Below are 17335 nucleotides of genomic sequence, written 5' to 3' on the forward strand. Positions count from 1 at the left end.
AGGAGTGTGTGATCACTTAGTTACTTTGGTCAAAGAATCTATTCAGTTTTTTTGAAAGACACAGTGTAAAAGAGCATTGTCAAGATGAGAGAGGGAGTTATGTTTTCATCACATTTCATCTAAAATAATTTGAAGCATTCTTGAAGATTTTTACCAACACTCATAAATTGATTCAAAATTGAATGAGCAGCTAATTTAATATAAACCAAAAAGAACATTAATTAGGTGTGGTTTTGTTTTTTTATGTGGGGATTTAATTTCCTATCTTCTTGGGTTTTACTTCTCAAGGAGTAACTTAAAGAGTTAAACTTTCACCTCTAGTGGTAGATGTTAGGACTGGCTCTCTCAAAAGTAATTGGTGTGGTCAGTTTCTATCGTTGCTCCATTCATTGATTCCAAAAATTCAGTATTTTCATTCATCTCTGATGGATCTTTTAACTGTTAGAGGAATTTTCTTTTCCCTTAAAGTATTTCACTTTATTATGAAAATAAATGCATACTTGCATGTTGGAAGCAAGATGTTGAAATGAGGTTTAGCCACAAATGGTCCATTAGTTCCAACACTGCTTGGTTGCCGGACCTCTTGCATTACTTTGTTCTTTGCTTCTGGAACTTGTCTGAAACGCTTTAGCCAGTTCATTGTCTTTCTGGCAGGGTGAGTGTTATCATGTGTGCTTGGTATATGCCTTATATGCCTTTACTACTTCTGAAGTTCTTACAGTTTATTACTTCCCCAAGTGTTACTAAATCCTTTTATTACATGTACCAGATTGGGGGAAATTTATAACCAGCACTTTGAGAGGAACATGTTGGGAAAGGCTATTTAATGGACACTGTTAAATGGAGGCAACAGGAGATATTATCCATTTTCTTTGTAACCTAAAAACCTGAACAAGGCTGTGAGGCTCGTTTCAAAACATTTTGAAGTGTTAAAAATTTATACACACACACACACACACACACACACACACACACACACTGTTTCTCAGTTCCATCCAAACCATGTTAGGACTCTTGAAGGTAAAATGTCACAGGGACTTTTCAGTTGTTACTGAGCTCAGCAGCTGTAGTGGCCCCTGTTATTCTACACCAATTTCAGTTCAATAAAAATGTTAACATTGCACTGCTGGTATCTGTTTTGCCTTTGTCTCATTTCAAGCCCTTAATCCTTAACTTTGTCTTAAAAAACAACAACAAAAAATGCCCCACACCAAAGTGCTCTCTGATGTCCTAATGTAAATGATCTTCCTAGGACAGATATTATTTCTTGGTGACTCTAAAAGTTGGAGCAGGGTGTCTGTCTGCTCCGGGACCCTGCCTGTTTATAATTTTAGGACATACCCTCCACAGGCAACATCTAGGGGAACAGTAATCATAGTTAGCATTTGTTGAGGGTTTTCCTGTGGGATACATACCCTTCTGCATCCATGGCCCCATTTCTCCTCACCACAGCCCTGTTATACCCATTTTGTTGGTGAGTAAACTAAGGTTTAGAGAAGTTAAGAAACTTTCCCATCACCCAGCTAGTAAGCAGTGGAGCCTAAGAAACCTGATCTCCAGGTCTGTGTTCTTAACCACTTCTCCACGATATCCCTCATATGTTGGTACCAGTTTAGGGTTAGAGTAATCTTTCACAAAGTGATCATTCTAATAACATCGGACGGGCTAGAAAAATGTTTTGATTCAAAGGAGACTAGAACGTGAGTATGATGTCTACTGGATTATTCTCAGCAGGTTGATTTTATCAGAATTGATAAATTTGAAGGAAGGCCAGATACTTTTTAAGAAAAGATATGTTCATTTTCTTCATGACTGTGTATATAGTCTTAACAAGGCTACTAGTATTTGAAGGAGACTGAGGCAGTGAAGGCAGAGACAGGAGGCAGGGGTATGGCCTTGGAATCACACCATTTTCTTTTCATATTAAAAGGCTGTTTCCCTAACAACAGACTAGCTCTAGGATCCCCGTCTGAATTAGTCATAAGGACACTCTCCTGTTTCTATAAGATTTCTGCAGGAACAACGGAAGATGAAAGGAAGAAAGTCTCAAGTAAGCATTGATGTTAAAAACCTAGAATGTTTAGTGCCAGCAGTGATTCTGGTTAGGTTTACAAGGAGCCTCACAGATTAATGAGATTCCTAATGTAATTGTGGCAGCAGCCCTCCCTCACCAGACATTTAACATGTGCTTGTCTTTTAATTCCTTTCCTCGGCTGTAAAGTGGAAATACACCTTCTTACTGGGTATGAAAGAAGCTTAATTACTGTTTATAAAGCACTTGGGTGTTCCATGAAAAACAGCTATCTAAATTATACATTGTCTGCCGAATGCATTGGGAGACTTGGGAGCAGCATTTTCCAGGTGACAATGGGTCCATTTTGACTGATGGCAAAGGGGACAAAGGCAGAGAGAAGAGAGAGGCTGAGGGTTCTAGGTGAGTGCCTGGGGTTTGTTTTATTGAATGCCAGGCTCTCACGTACCTGCTCCACTGGTTTTACCTTTCTGACACGGACAGGAGGCTAGCAGTGGCAAGAGATGGTTCTGATATTTTATGATTGCTTAATTGTCATGTTGGGGTCAGATGATTCTGCTGTGTGTGACTGGAGATGCGTCATTCACAACTCCTGCCTGCTTAATTCAACTGGCCAGCCAGGCTGGTTTGTCTGACTGTAATTAGATACTTGGTACAATGTGGGCATTTGTAGATGGACGATAAAAATCCCATATCTGGGTCTGTGAAATGTAGGAGAATGCCTCCTAAAGGTGAGCTCCCAGAATTAGCCACCAAGCCTGAGTTCTAAAGCTGGGGCTTATAGGGGAATGGCTGGCTGCCTTTCTATACTCAGGGTCCCAGTGGGCTTACAGAATTCTAGACAGGCAGTGGGAGCCAATTTGCCAGTCTCATCTCCTGCTACACTCACTCTCTGCCACCAGTCGCACAGGCCTGCCCACAGGTTTTTCCTATCCCAGGCCCTTACTGTCACTTGATGTCCCTTCTGCACCACCAGCCTTACCTTCCAGCCCTTCCTCACTTAGCTCATTCCTCCTTACCCTGAAGATCTCTGTTTAAACATCACTTCTTTCCAGGAAGCCTCCCCTGGTCCCTCAGACAAACTCAGGTCACCGTGGTATATGCTCTCATTTTATGCTTCTCCTTTAGGGCATTTATGACAATGTAACTAAATGCTAATTGTATTATTGCCGGGGTCCAACCCCAGCGGGTCCAGGGGTCCCCAAAGGTGTGGACGGAGTCGGCGAAGACTATCCACCCTCTTCCTACGGTGGAGTCCTATCCGTCCCGAGTGCGGGGTGCTTACCTAGGGGTCCCTGTTCGGGCGCCAGATGCTGGGGTCCAACCCCAGCAGGTCCAGGGGTTCCCAAAGGCGTAGATGGAGTCGGCGAAGAAGGAATGACAGAGAGACAGTGTTCAGTTGATCAGCAGCCTAGCCAGGATCTACAGCCAGGATCTACAGCCAAGTTCTGGTCTGGATCTCCAGAGAGGTCCTGCTTCGGATCTCCAGCGAGGTTCTGTAGCCATGTTCCCTTGCTAGGTTCTCCAGCCAGGTTCTGTCCAGGTTCTCCAGCCAGGTTCAGTCACCAGGTTCTAGTCAGGTTCTCTTGCCAATTTCTGTAGTCAGGTTCAGTCCAGGATACCTTGCCATGTTCTCTCCAGCGAAGTTCTTCTGTCTCCAGAGAACGCTTTGTGTAGGTTCTGTGCCTAGGCTCTGTCTCTCTTGGTCCTGTCTTCCAAGCCCTGTCTCTGAAGTTCTGTCTTATAAGTTCTGTGTTCTAAATTCTGTGTCTTGCTGTCTTGTTACATCTGTATTTATACCAGTTGATTTTAATCCTGTCAATTTCTATTCCAAAGGTTAGGGTGTTTCTTATCTCCATTCCAGGGAGTAAAGATTATGTAGCTTAAGCATGATTGTTCATAGTTAAAGTGATTAATTACCCGCCTGGCACTTAGTTGAGGGGTTTTATTCCCTCCCTAACTTCAGGGGAAAATCCCTACCTGGGGATTCAACCTTTCTCGGAGAGGTGACCTTGGTTAAAACACAGCGCCAAGAAGGTGAGCAAACATATTAAGAACCGTATGCCATATATGCCAGGTCCCTTGAAACAGCAAGGATGGACCGGCTCCCGGCATATTATTACTAATTAAATAAGTGTCATGGAAGTAGAGACTGTCTAGCTCACTAGGGTATCCCCAGCTCCTGGCCTAGTGCCTGGCATACAGAAGGTACTCAGTAATAATGGATTGAAAGAATGACTGAAGCAGGCTATTTGTATATGTCACACAAAGTTAACGTCGCAGAGGACTTGGACCACTGCGAGAGTCTGCTGTGTCATTCGCTGTGCCCTGCCACTTCTCGCCCCGAAGTCATGACTGAGGAAAGGCTCACCAACCTGATTTCGGGAATCCCTTTGCCATGATTAACTAGCTGGACACCTTCAATGGTGACATGTCTTTCCAACATTGGATTCACCCCTCCAGTCACCTTTGGACTATGAGCATCTATCTGCATTAGTCTATCATGGTTTGGAATGTAAAATGAAATGGTTTAAAAAGTTACTTTTATTATAACTGACATATTCTGACTCATTTCCTAATGACTTTTTTCAATAATTTTTCTCTCACTTCTCAACAATGTGGGAGAGGACAGCCATCTTAAGATAGTGTTGCATCTCATTTTTCCATCTTCGTGAAAGCATGCCCAGCCTGATGTTTCTTTAAAGTCAACATGTGCTTTTATTGAAACTTATTTTATGCCCAACACTTCTGGAACCACCTAGGCAGTATGCATATAAAGGATTATCCAAGGGTTTGGGGATTCCTGTAATGACAGAGCTAACAGAGCCCATCAACAGTATTAGGCACCACTGCCTTCCCTTCACAGATGATGAGACGGAGGTGTTTGAATGACAGCCCCTGGCAGAGCCAGATGGACCCCAGGAGCTTACACCTTCCTAGAGGGAGGCTGAACATAATAAAGAGAGGGCCTGGCAAAATGCCAAACAAGATGTACCAATCAAGCAGTTCAGAAAGCCTGACTTGGAATCCAGGGTCTGCCACTGTCAAACTACGCACATGGGCAAGCTTATACAGCTCTCTAGCCTCAGTTTCCCACCCATGAATGGGACAGTGCCCATCTCAGAGGGTTGTTGTGATAACATATATGTAGAATGGTACATGGCACCTAATAAGTTTCCTATATGTACTTTCATGGTTTATTTTCTAATGATTTATTTTGATTTGGACAGTTTTTAGGAATATACCTGATAAATAAGCAGCCAGCCAGAACTGGAAACCCTATTGGGCTAATTTAGATTTTTGCATGACAGTGATGGAGCCCGTATGTTAGATCAACACATCCCAGAACATTTTAAGAGTCACTGCTCCCAATTACTCTATGAAGTAAGTTTTCTTTGTGAATCTTTTCAAGTGCCACATTAGTGGCCCTAAACAGCATGGATACCAGTCACTTAGTTATAGTGCTGATGCATTTGTTCCAAACTTGAACATACTCTGTATTAATTTTTTTTTCCAGTTGCCTTCATAGGGGAGAGTTTGTAATGAGCCGTGTTTTCTGTAAGTTTAAGTGCTTCTTGCCCCCTTGTTACTTGAGAGGGTTGACACGGTTCATTTCAGGTAAGGTGAGCTGCGAAAAAGTCTGCCATGAACAGGACTCTGTCCTACACCTGTAAGCTTTTCCTTCCCTCAAGGATAGAGCTCATTTAACTCAACTTTGCCAACGGAGAGCCAAGAGGGTCTCCAGGGGTCTCAGGGCCACCTGAGCTACAGAACTCTGCCGCTGAGAACAGCTATAAAAGGACACTGGGGACTGCGGGCAAAGCCACCTCCTATCTACCCTCATCCTCCCTGCCTCTCTCCCTGCCCCAGCTGACACGTTTTTATTGCTGTGGTAGCCAATTACTACCACCCCACCTGCTCCTCCCTTCTCAGCTCACTATTCTCACCTGCATGAACTACGATGGCTCCTCCCTTCCGTTAATGTGCACATCTTATCATTTTCCCTCTGTCTTTGGTTACAGATGAGTTGGCTTATAGATAGTGAGAAGGCCAGTTCAGAACCAGGGACCTACAAGCAAGACACAAAAAGTTAGGGAAGTAAAGTTGAAAATGCTTTGCGATAGAGGGGACAGAATGCAGTCCTACACCTGGGTCTCAGTCCTAGTTCTGAGATTTACCTAACTATGACCCAGGGCAATTTGTCTAAACCCCTAAGTCTTCCTTCCACCATCTCTTATAAACTAGGATAATACCTACATACTGTAGCTAAGTGAAGATTAGATTGTTGCATTTAACTAAAGGGACTTGGTAGGGCACTCACAAAGCAACACTGTTTATTCTCACACGTGTCCCTAAAAACCCACATTGGTGGCTGTTTCTCTACCCTCAGCAATAAAATCTAGGCCAGGTCTTACAATTTCCCCAGGACAACTCTAATATGATAAGTCCGGTGGTCAATTTCGGCATAGGTCTCATTTCAGTAACTAATAAGACTAGTCTTATATAGAAGCCAAAACTCTGAAATGCAATTAAAATGAAAGATGTTCCATTCTTTCAGCTTAGGCCTGCTTTAGGCGGGAAGCCAAGTGCTTCTTGCCCTCCTCCCACCACACAGTGCCCCAGGTTGAAGGAGCAGAAGGTAGGGCGAAGAGATAAGGGGCAGGGGAGACTGGCCTTGGCTTCCTCTAGGCACTGTCTGACACTTGGATCCTTTGACCATCACCTCTCCATCTCCCTCATTCCTCCAGCCCCTGCTGATCACCTTCTACTCTGCTTCTATGAGTTTAACTATTTTATATTCCACACATAAGTGAGAAAAAACAGTATTTGTCTTTCCCTGGTCTATTTTATTTAGCATAACATACTCCAGTTTCATTTATATTGTTGCAAATGGTAGGATTTCTTTTTTAAGGCTGAATATTAGTCCAGTGTGTGTGTGTGTGTGTGTGTGTGTGTGTGTGTGTGTGTGTGTGACATTTTCTTTATCAATTCATCCATCAGTGGACATTTAGGTTGCTTCCATATTTTGACAATTGTGAATATATTGCAATAAACATGGGAGTGCAGGTATCTCTTTGAGGACTTAATTTCAATTCCTTTTGGATAAATATTCAGAAGTGGAATTTTTGGATCATATGGTAGTCCTATTTTTAATCTTTTAAGTGACTTCCATACTGTTTTCCATTGTGGCTGCCCCAATCTACATTCCCACCAACAGTGCACAAGGGCTTGCTTTTCTCCACATCCTCACTGACATCTAAGTGGTCTTCATAAAGCTGCTCTCATTAGCCTGTGGTAAGGGCAAGCACACTCCCTGCTCTATAGAAACCCTCTGATTTCCCACATCAGTGACGTCTCACCTTCAATCCCTATGCCAGTGAGGAGCCAGAAGCTAAAGGGAGCAAACCTATGGAAGCCCTGCATGTGTGGTCCTGCACCTTGCTTTATATTGTGGGGGTGGCATTCGTTGTCTGTGACTTCAACCAAGGCTGTCAGAGTCCTGTGTTAAACCCTGTTATTTGCATTGTGAATTTTAAGTTATAGCATTTGCACATTCATCCAACAAATATTTATGTGTTCCCAGGCATTGTGCTCCTTGGTGGGAATACATCAAGACGAATGTGAATGATTGTGGTAAATGCTGCAAAATAAAAGGGTAGCCATGAGAATGGGTGGTAACAGGACACAGGACAGTGAGGGAATGGGGCAAGGCTTCCCTGGGGAAATGGCATGAAACTAATACTTGAGGGATGAATAGGAGGTGGCTGAGGAGAGAATGTACCAGAGAGAGAACGTGTTGGAAAGGCCTTGGGAGGAAGGCCTTTAGCACTCACTGAATACATGTATATCCGAATCACTTCTCATTTACAAAAACCTGTAGGTCTTGCTTTTGTGTTGAACTTGTTCCCTCCATTGCTGCTTTGCCCTTAGTATTTCTGGAGGCATGAAGCCTAGACACGATTTCCTCTTGAGATCCGGGCACTTGGGTTATTGCTTATCAGAGACATCTTGGTACTTAGGGTTCTTCCCCGGTGGCCTTCTGATGTTGCGAATAAGTTCCAAGGAAAGTTTCCAAAATAGAGGGATATCAATTTAGTGACGTATTGATCTCAAACCAGTCCGTGAACTTTCACATGGAGAAGAACTGGGAGAAACAGTGACGGCCTTTCCCAGGAATTGGTGAGCCCATTGTCTCCCCGTTGGAGGCTGGTGCAGAATGAGCACAGAGAGCCAAGATGGGCAGGTGCCCTCCATTGGGGGAGAGGGTGGTATCTAGGGCTACAGTAAGAAATCTTGGCTACATTGATAGAGTCCTATCAGCCAGAGACAGTTTCTCTGAGAAAAACAATCAAACAAAAACATCTGTACTATTAAAATTACCAACCAGTTCTCTCTGTCTTCAGGAGCCAGGCAAATCTGTGTGGTGAGGCTCTAACAAAGTAATTGGTGGGCAAGCAGCAAACCAAGACAAGAGTGGTGAGAGAAAGATGCCAGACAGTCCAAGAAGCTGAAAAAGAGCACTTCTGGGAATAAAAATGAGCAAAGTAGGAGAGTGAGGTGGATACTTTCTTATATACCACTTTACAATGTACAATGTTTTATGCTTTTTCCAAGCATTTTCACAGATGTTCTCAACTGATCCTCCCTTTAATCCCTTTACAACGGGCGGGGCGGGGGGGGGGGGGGAGGAACCTTTTTTCTGCCAAGAGCCATTTGGATATTTATAAAATCATTCGCAGGCCCTACAAAATTATCAACTTAAAAATTAGCCTGCTAGTCCTGAAGGGAAGTTTATAGCTCTACAGGCTACCTCAAAAAAAAAGAAAAAATGATAATAAATTGTCTAACTCTACAACTTAAGGAATTAGAAAGAAAGCAACAAGAAAAGCCCAGAGTAAGCAGAAGGAAGGCGATAACAAAGATCAAAGCAGAAATAAATGACATAGACACCAAAAAAACAAAACAAAAAAACAATACGAAAGATCAATGAAACCAAGAGCTGGTTCTTTGAAAGGATAAACAAGATTGATGAACATCTAGCCAGGCTCACTAAGAAGCCAAGAGAGAGGAACCAAATAAATAAAATCAGAAATGAAAGAGGCGAAATAACAACAGACCCCACCGAAATACAAAGGATTGTAAAAAAAATACTACGAACTCTATTCCAACAAACTAGACAACTTAGAGGAAATGAACATATTCCTAGAAAAATACAACCTTCCCAAACTCAATCAGGAAGAATCTAAAAATTTCAATAGGCCGATAACTATGGAGGAAATTGAATCAGTCATCAAAAAACTTCCAGCAAACAAAAGCCATCTAGCCTTCTAGATGGCTTCACAGGGGAGTTTTACCAAACATTCAAAGAAGAACTAAAACCTATCTTCCTCAGACTATTCCAAAAAATTCAAGAGGAAGGAAGGAACACTTCCAAGATCATTCAATAAAGCCAGCATTACTCTAATACCAAAATTAGATAAAGACAACACAAAGAAAGAGAATTACAGGCCAATATCCCTCATGAACATAGATGCCAAAATCCTCAACAAAATTCTAGCAAATCGGATCCAGCATTACATCAGAAAGATCATATACCATGACCAAGTAGGATTTATCGTGGGGATGCAAGGATGGTACAATATCCACAAATCAATAAATGTGATATATCACATAAATAAATTGAAAGATAAAAATCCATAGTCATATCAATTGATGCAGGAAAAGCATTTGACAAAAATCCAACACCTTTCTTGATATAAGCCCTCAGCAAAATGGGAATAGAGGGATCATACCTCAACATAACAAAAGCCTTATATGACAAACCAGAGCCAACATCATACTCAATGGGCAGAAACTAAAACCATTTCCCCTAAGAACAGGAACAATACAGGGATGCCCACTTTCACCACTCCTGTTTGACATAGTACTGGAAGTGCTAGCCATACCAATTAGACAAGAAGAAGAAATAAAAGATATCCAAATTGGAAAAGAAGATGTAAAATTGTCATTATTTGCAGATGACATGATACTGTACATAGAAAACTCTAAAGACTCCATAAAAAATTATTACACTTAATAAATAAATTCGGCAAATGTAGCAGGATACAAAATTAACGCCCAGAAATTTTTGGCATTTGTATACACCAATAGTGAACTTACAGAAAGAGAGATTAAAAAAATAATCCCTTGCCGAAACCGGTTTGGCTCAGTGGATAGAGCGTCAGCCTGTGGACTGAAAGGTCCCAGGTTCGATTCTGGTCAAGGGCATGTACCTGGGTTGTGGGCACATCCCCGGTGGGGGATGTGCAGGAGGCAGCTGATCAATGTTTCTCTCTCATTGATGTTTCTGACTCTCTATCTCTCTCTCTTCCTCTCTGTAAAAATCAATAAAATATATTTTAAAAAAAATAAATAATCCCATTTACCATTGCACCAAAAAATTAAGATACCTAGGAATAAACTTAACTAATGAGGTAAAAGACCTGTACTCAGAAAACTACAGGACACTGAAAAAAGAGATAGAGGAAGACATAAACAGATGGAAGAACATATCATGTTCATGGATTGGTAGAATCAACATCATTAAAATGTCCATACTGCGCAAAGCAATCTACAGGTTCAATGCACTCCACATTAAAATACCAAAGCATATTTCACAGACCTAGAACAAAGTCTCCAAAAATTCATCTGGAATTTAAAAAAAGATGCCGAATAGCTGCTGCGATCCTGAGAAAGAAGAACAAAGTAGGAGGAATCTCAATACCATATATCAAGCTGTATTACAAAGCCACTGTTCTCAAAACTGCCTGGTACTGGCAAAAAAACAGACATATCGATTCATAGAATAGAAAAGAGAACCCAGAAATCAACCCAAACCACTATGCCCAATTAATATTCGACAAAGGAGGCAAGAGCATACAATGGAGTCAAGACAAACTCTTCAATAAATGGTGTTGGGAAAATTGAATAGATACATGCACAAAAATGAAACTAGACCGCCAACTTACACCATACACAAAAATAAACTCAAAATGGATAAAGGACTTAAATGTAAGACAGGAAACCATAAAAATCTTAGAGGAATCCACAGGCAGCAAAATCTCAGACATATGCCAAAGCAATTTCTTCACTGATAAGGCTCTTAGGGCAATGGAAACTAAAGAGAAAATAAACAAATGGGACTACATCAAAATAAAAAGCTTCTGCCCAGCAAAAGAAACCATCAACAAAATAACAAGAAACCCCACTGCATGGGAGAAGGAATTGGCCATGTTAATTGCAAATCTCCGATAAGGGTTTTATCTTCAACATTTACAGGGAACTCATACAACTTAAAAGGAAGATAAACAACCCAATCAAAAAATGGGCAACGGACCTAAATAGATACTTTACGAAAGAGGACATACAGAAGGCCAAGAGACATGAAAACATGCTCAAAGTCACTAATCATCTGAGAGATGCAAATCAAAACAACAATGAGGTACCATCTCACACCTGTCAGAATGGCTATCATCAACAAATCAACAAGTGACAAGTGCTGGCGAGGATGCAGAGATAAAGGAACCCTCGTGCACTGCTGGTGGGAATGCAGACTGGGGCAGCCACTGTGGAGAACAGTATGGAGTTTCCTCAAAAATGAGAAATGGAACTCCAATTTGACCCAGTGATCCACTTCTAGGAATATATCCCAAGAAACTAGAAACACCAATCAGAAAGGATATATGCAGCCCTGTGTTCATAGCAGCACAATTTACAATAACTAAGATTTGGAAACAGCCTAAGTGCCCATCAGCAGATGAGTGGATTAAAAAACTTCGGTACAATGGAATATTACACTGGTGTAAAAAAAAGGAATTCTTACCATTTGCAACAGCAAAGATGGAACGGGAAAGCATTATGCTCATGAAATAAGCCAGTCAGAGAAAGCTAAATATTACATGACCTCACTCATTTGTGGAATATCATGAACAACATAAACTGATGAACAAAAGCAGATCCAGAGACAAAGAAGCATCGATCAGACTGTCAAACCTCAGAGGAAAGATAGGAGAGGGTGAGGGGAAGGGGGAGAGATCAACCAAAGGACTTGTATGCATGCATATAAGCCTAACCAATGGACACAGACACCAGGGGGGTAAGGGCATGAGCAGGGGTTGGGGGGATAAGAACACATATGTAATACCTTAATAAAGAAAATAAATTAATTTAAAAACAAATTAGCCTACTATATTTGGTCAAACATTTAATTAACTCACTCCTAATGCCTTAGCAGGGCCAGACCAAATGATTTCTTAGGCTTTATACAGCCCTCGGACCAGACCTTCCCCACCCCTGCTTTACAGCATGAGGTGGGACAGCCTACCAAGGAGAAACAGGCCCCAAGGGGGGGGGGGTGTCACATGGTATGTCCTCTTTCCAATAAAAATCTTGTCACGCTACTGCACCCTGCTTCCTGCCATTGTGCCTCGAAACTCACCATCTTGGACTTGGTGCTGATCCCCAAGATTTATCTGGTGACTGAGGGAACCCAGCAAGATCTCGTCACAGCCCACTCACACTGTGCCTCCATGAAACTTAGTTTTCCTCTAAGAGTATTAAAGTAAGCTCCTACTTATAGGAGGTAACATTTCCGTTCCCTTTCCCACGCTCTAAGCCGGGTATTCGCTATTGCCCTGGCCTCTGCAGCCAGCTAAACACCTCTGTGGGCTATGAAAATGCCTTCTTTTCTGCTACCACCAGCCTGAGCCAGGCCATTCCACAAATGACTGCCAGCCTTCCCAGGCTCCCATCCACTATTGTAACCATCGCCTCCTGCTGTCTTCTGCCCGAAGGTGGAATGTACTCCGTCACGGCCAGGTTGAGTTTCCACCTGGCAGTGGGAACAGAATGTTACAGGCCACTGCCAAGTAAATCAGTTTCACCAGATGATCTTCCTGACTCACCAACCATGACTATTATGGCCATCCAATAAAAAATTAAAGTTTGTCCTTCATCCTTTTCTTAATCTATTGTAAAAAAAGAAAGTCATTTCTACTCTAAGAAAAAAAAATCAAGTAGTAAATAAAAGAAAAAGCAGAAGTCTCCTTTTCTCATTCACGTAACTCAGGCTCCAAAAGTACGCACTGAGAGTACATATCCATGTACAGTTTTCTCTTTTTAAAAAGATATATTTGTTTTTATTGATTTCAGTCAGGAAGGGAGAAGGAGAGAGATAGAAACATCAATGAAGAGAGAGAATCATTGATTGGCTGCCTCCTGCACACCCTACACTGAGAATAGAGCCCACAACCTAGGCATGTGACCTGACTGGGAATCGAACTGTGACCTCCTGGGTCTTAGGTCAATGCTCAACCACTGAGCCATGCCAGCCAGGCTACAGTTTTCTCTTTTGTTCAAAAAGGTACCAAAGTAGGGAGTTTGCTGCTTTGAACAACTACTTCAAAAGTGTAACCAAAAAACGGAAGGGACATCACCCAGAACCACAGGAACGCTGGCTGAGTGGAAGTCCTACAACTAGGAGGAAAGAGAAACGCACACGGACACTCAGAGGAGGCGCAGTGCTGAAGTCAAATTCTGAGGTGCGGAGTGCGCGGAGCGGGCTGGCGGCGGAGGGCGCGGTTGGCGTTTTCAATCGGGAGGGAGTCGCAGACTCTGAGCACCAGATCCGGGCGAGTCTTTAGGGACCCAGACTCAAACGGCAGAAGCGGGTCTGTCTGGCTTCGGTCAGAGCGAGTGCAGCTTTCTCTCCGAGCTTTGCAGCGGGTGCTGGGACTCAGAGAGGCAGAGCCCCTGGGGACAGGACTGAGAGCCGCCATAACTGCTCTCTCCGGCCCACCCTGTTGATCCTGTGCTACCCGCCCCGCCCAAGCCCTGCACAGAGGCATTTGCCGGATAGCCTCAGGCAAAGGCTAGATTAGCACCTCCCTAGAGGACAGAAGTTCTCTCACTACTGACACAGCTGATTCTCATAGCCACTTGGCCTGGAGGTCAAACCCTCCCTGGAATTAGCTACAACAATCAAGATTTATCTATAAGACTGCGAACAAAGACCACTAGGGGGTGCACCAAGGAAGCATAACAAAATGCGGAGACAAAGAAACAGGACAAAATTGTCAATGGAAGAAATAGAGTTCAGAACCACACTTTTAAGGTCTCTCAAGAACTGTTTAGAAGCTGCCGATAAACTTAATGAGCTCTACACGAAAACTAATAAGACCCTCGATCTTATATTGGGGAACCAACTAGAAATTAAGCATACACGTACTGAAATAACGAATATTATACAGACGCCCCACAGCAGACCAGAGGAGCGCAAGAATCAAGTCAATGATTTGAAATGCGAGGAAGCAAAAAACATCCAACCAGAAAAGCAAAATGAAAAAAGAATCCAAAAATGCGAGGATAGTGTAAGGAGCCTCTGGGACAGCTTCAAGCGTACCAACATCAGAATTATAGGGGTGCCAGAAGATGAGAGAGAGCAAGATATTGAAAACCTATTTGAAGAAATAATGACAGAAAACTTCCCCCACCTGGTGAAAGAAATGGACTTACAGGTCCAAGAAGCGCGGAGAAGCCCAAACAAAAGGAATCCAAAGAGGACCACACCAAGACACATCATCATTAAAATGCCAAGAGCAAAAGATAAAGAGAGAATCTTAAAAACAGCAAGAGAAAGAAAGTCAGTTACCTACAAGGGAATACCCATACGACTGTCAGCTGATTTCTCAACAGAAACTTTGCAGGCCAGAAGGGAGTGGCAAGAAATATTCAAAGTGATGAATACCAAGAACCTACAACCAAGATTACTTTATCCAGCAAAGCTATCATTCAGAACTGAAGGTCAGATAAAGAGCTTCACAGATAAGGAAAAGCTAAAGGAGTTCATCACCACCAAACCAGGATTATATGAAATGCTGAAAGGTACCCTTTAAGAAGAGGAACAGGAAGAAAAAGGTAAAGATACAAATTATGAACAACAAATATGCATCTATCAACAAGTGAATCTAAGAATCAAGTGAATAAATAATCTGATGAACAGAATGAACTGTTGATTATAATAGAATCAGGGACATAGAAAGGGAATGGACTGACTATTCTTGGGGGGGAAAGGGGTGCGGTAGATTCGGGAAGAGACTGGACAAAAATCGTGCACCTATGGATGAGGACAGTGGGTGGGGAGTGAGGGCGGAGGGTGGGGCGGGAACTGGGAGGAGGGGAGTTATGGGGGGGGAAAAAAGGAACAAATGTAATAATCTGAACAATAAAGATTTAATTAAAAAAAAAAAAAAAAAAAAAAGGTACCAAAGTATAGATCTGCAGCTTAATTTTTTATTCAACAACACTATTTGAACATCATCCCATCTTAGTCCCTGTTGAATTAGTTCATACCTCTCACCAGCTGCATGGTATTTCATTGTTTATGACATAATTTCCTACTTTAATCACTCTGATTGAGATTCAGAGTATTCCTAATACTGAAAAACTGAAATCATCACCAACATGGCCAGATACATTCCCTTAACCAAGTGGTTTAACATTTTCATCACTGTCCCTACTGACAATCCCTACCTTTCCAAGTCCTCCTAATGTACGAGAAAACCATTAAAATATAGACTACTTAGAGGATGTTAAAAAATCATTTACAAATCCAAAACTTTTAAATACTATACATCAATTTCTATAAGTTACCAAGTACATTTTTTTTCTTGAATTCAGAAAACTTTGATCGTAGCTATGGCTCCATGCTATGAATGAGGAGAGAAGAAAAAAAGCTAATTTCCTCACTGATGATTTTGGATTATTATATGTTTATGTTACTTTTTATGTTTAGGATTTATAATAGTTGCACTCTATTTTTTAACTTTTCATGCAATTTGGTTTATGTCTATAATTAAATGGATTCAAGGCTCCAACTCAGTCCTGTGACACTAAGCCTTTCCCCTTTCTTCAGACTTTATTGTGATTCATCTCATAGTTAAGTAGTTGTCTACCTTTTTCTCTAATTGAGTTTCTTTGATGAGAAATCTGAGGTTAGCCTGCTCTTTTCCCTCTCAGGACATATGCTTTTTCTACCTACATGCCCATGGGATTCTTCTATTGGCCTTCAAGTTACTTGACTTACTATGTGTCTTCGTGTTGATTCTTCTGTTATCAGGTTTCTTTCCTCTGGAATCTCTTTCAATCTGCAGATCTATTTTATTTTAGTGAAGTTTAATTTTATTTTTGACATTTTTATTTCCTGCTCTATTTGTTCTGTTCTCTACTTCGAGGATATAATTACTCCATACACCGGCTGACTGTTGGCTGTTTTTAATAACTGACATATTCTCCCTACTTAATTTTTATTTATTTGGGTTTTTCCCCTGTAAATGCTATTTTGTTCCCTTTAGTCTGACTTCTGCATCATGACGATGTTTTCAACAATATCTGTCCTAATGTGATTTTCATTTCTATGATAGTTTTATCTTCAATTTTTTTATCACTCTTAGTTTACTTTATCTTCTTTGGCCTATTCTGGTTTGATCTCTTATATTTCATTTATAAATTATTCCACAAAGACATGTATTTTTAAAATTTCTTTGGGAGTGGAGCTAAATTTGCATCTTCAGATGTTTCTTTGATTTGCAGGAATTATTATTTTTAAGAATATTATTCTTCATCTGCCTTCTGATTGTTGGATTTCTTTCCTCCTTTGTTTTTGTCTTTGGTTTTACTTGCTTTTAGGGTTATTGATATGTCTAAATGTTCATGAAAATGTAGTCTGTTCTGAAGAGAAAGTGGTTCTCTCCTGGCGTGGAGAGAAGAATTAGGGAAAGGAGTCAAGGGGTACTCCTTCAGATTGGATCTGATTGCTCACAGTAGCTTCAATAGCTTCAGCCACATTTGCTACAGTCTCTGACCTTTTGAGAGAGTGGATCACCCAAGCAAGATGTCAGTAAGGATCATGGTGGTGAGGCCCACTCTCAAATCTTTTGTTTGTTATTTGTGCTTATTTGTAGCTGCTTGTTTGAATCTGATCAACCACTGCAAAGCTGGTTGCCACTGCTACTTATTCATCTTCCCTGCCTCGCCTCGTAAATAGGAATTCTATTTTGAGGGAAAATAAGTATATTTTGCCCAAAATTTCCTTCCATCTGTCTGACTCTCCTCTCTTCTACGCAATGTAGAACAACCCTCCAGAGGGAGGTTTGGATTTCTCGTGTCCCATCCACACCTTTAGTCCTTGCTCCAAGGAAAAGATCGTAACTTAGGCCCCTGAGAGCAACTATTTTTAGAGAAATCAGAGTTGTAGCTGGAACCCAG

Source organism: Myotis daubentonii, chromosome 4 (assembly GCF_963259705.1).
Source record: "Myotis daubentonii chromosome 4, mMyoDau2.1, whole genome shotgun sequence".
Lineage (NCBI taxonomy): Eukaryota > Metazoa > Chordata > Mammalia > Chiroptera > Vespertilionidae > Myotis > Myotis daubentonii.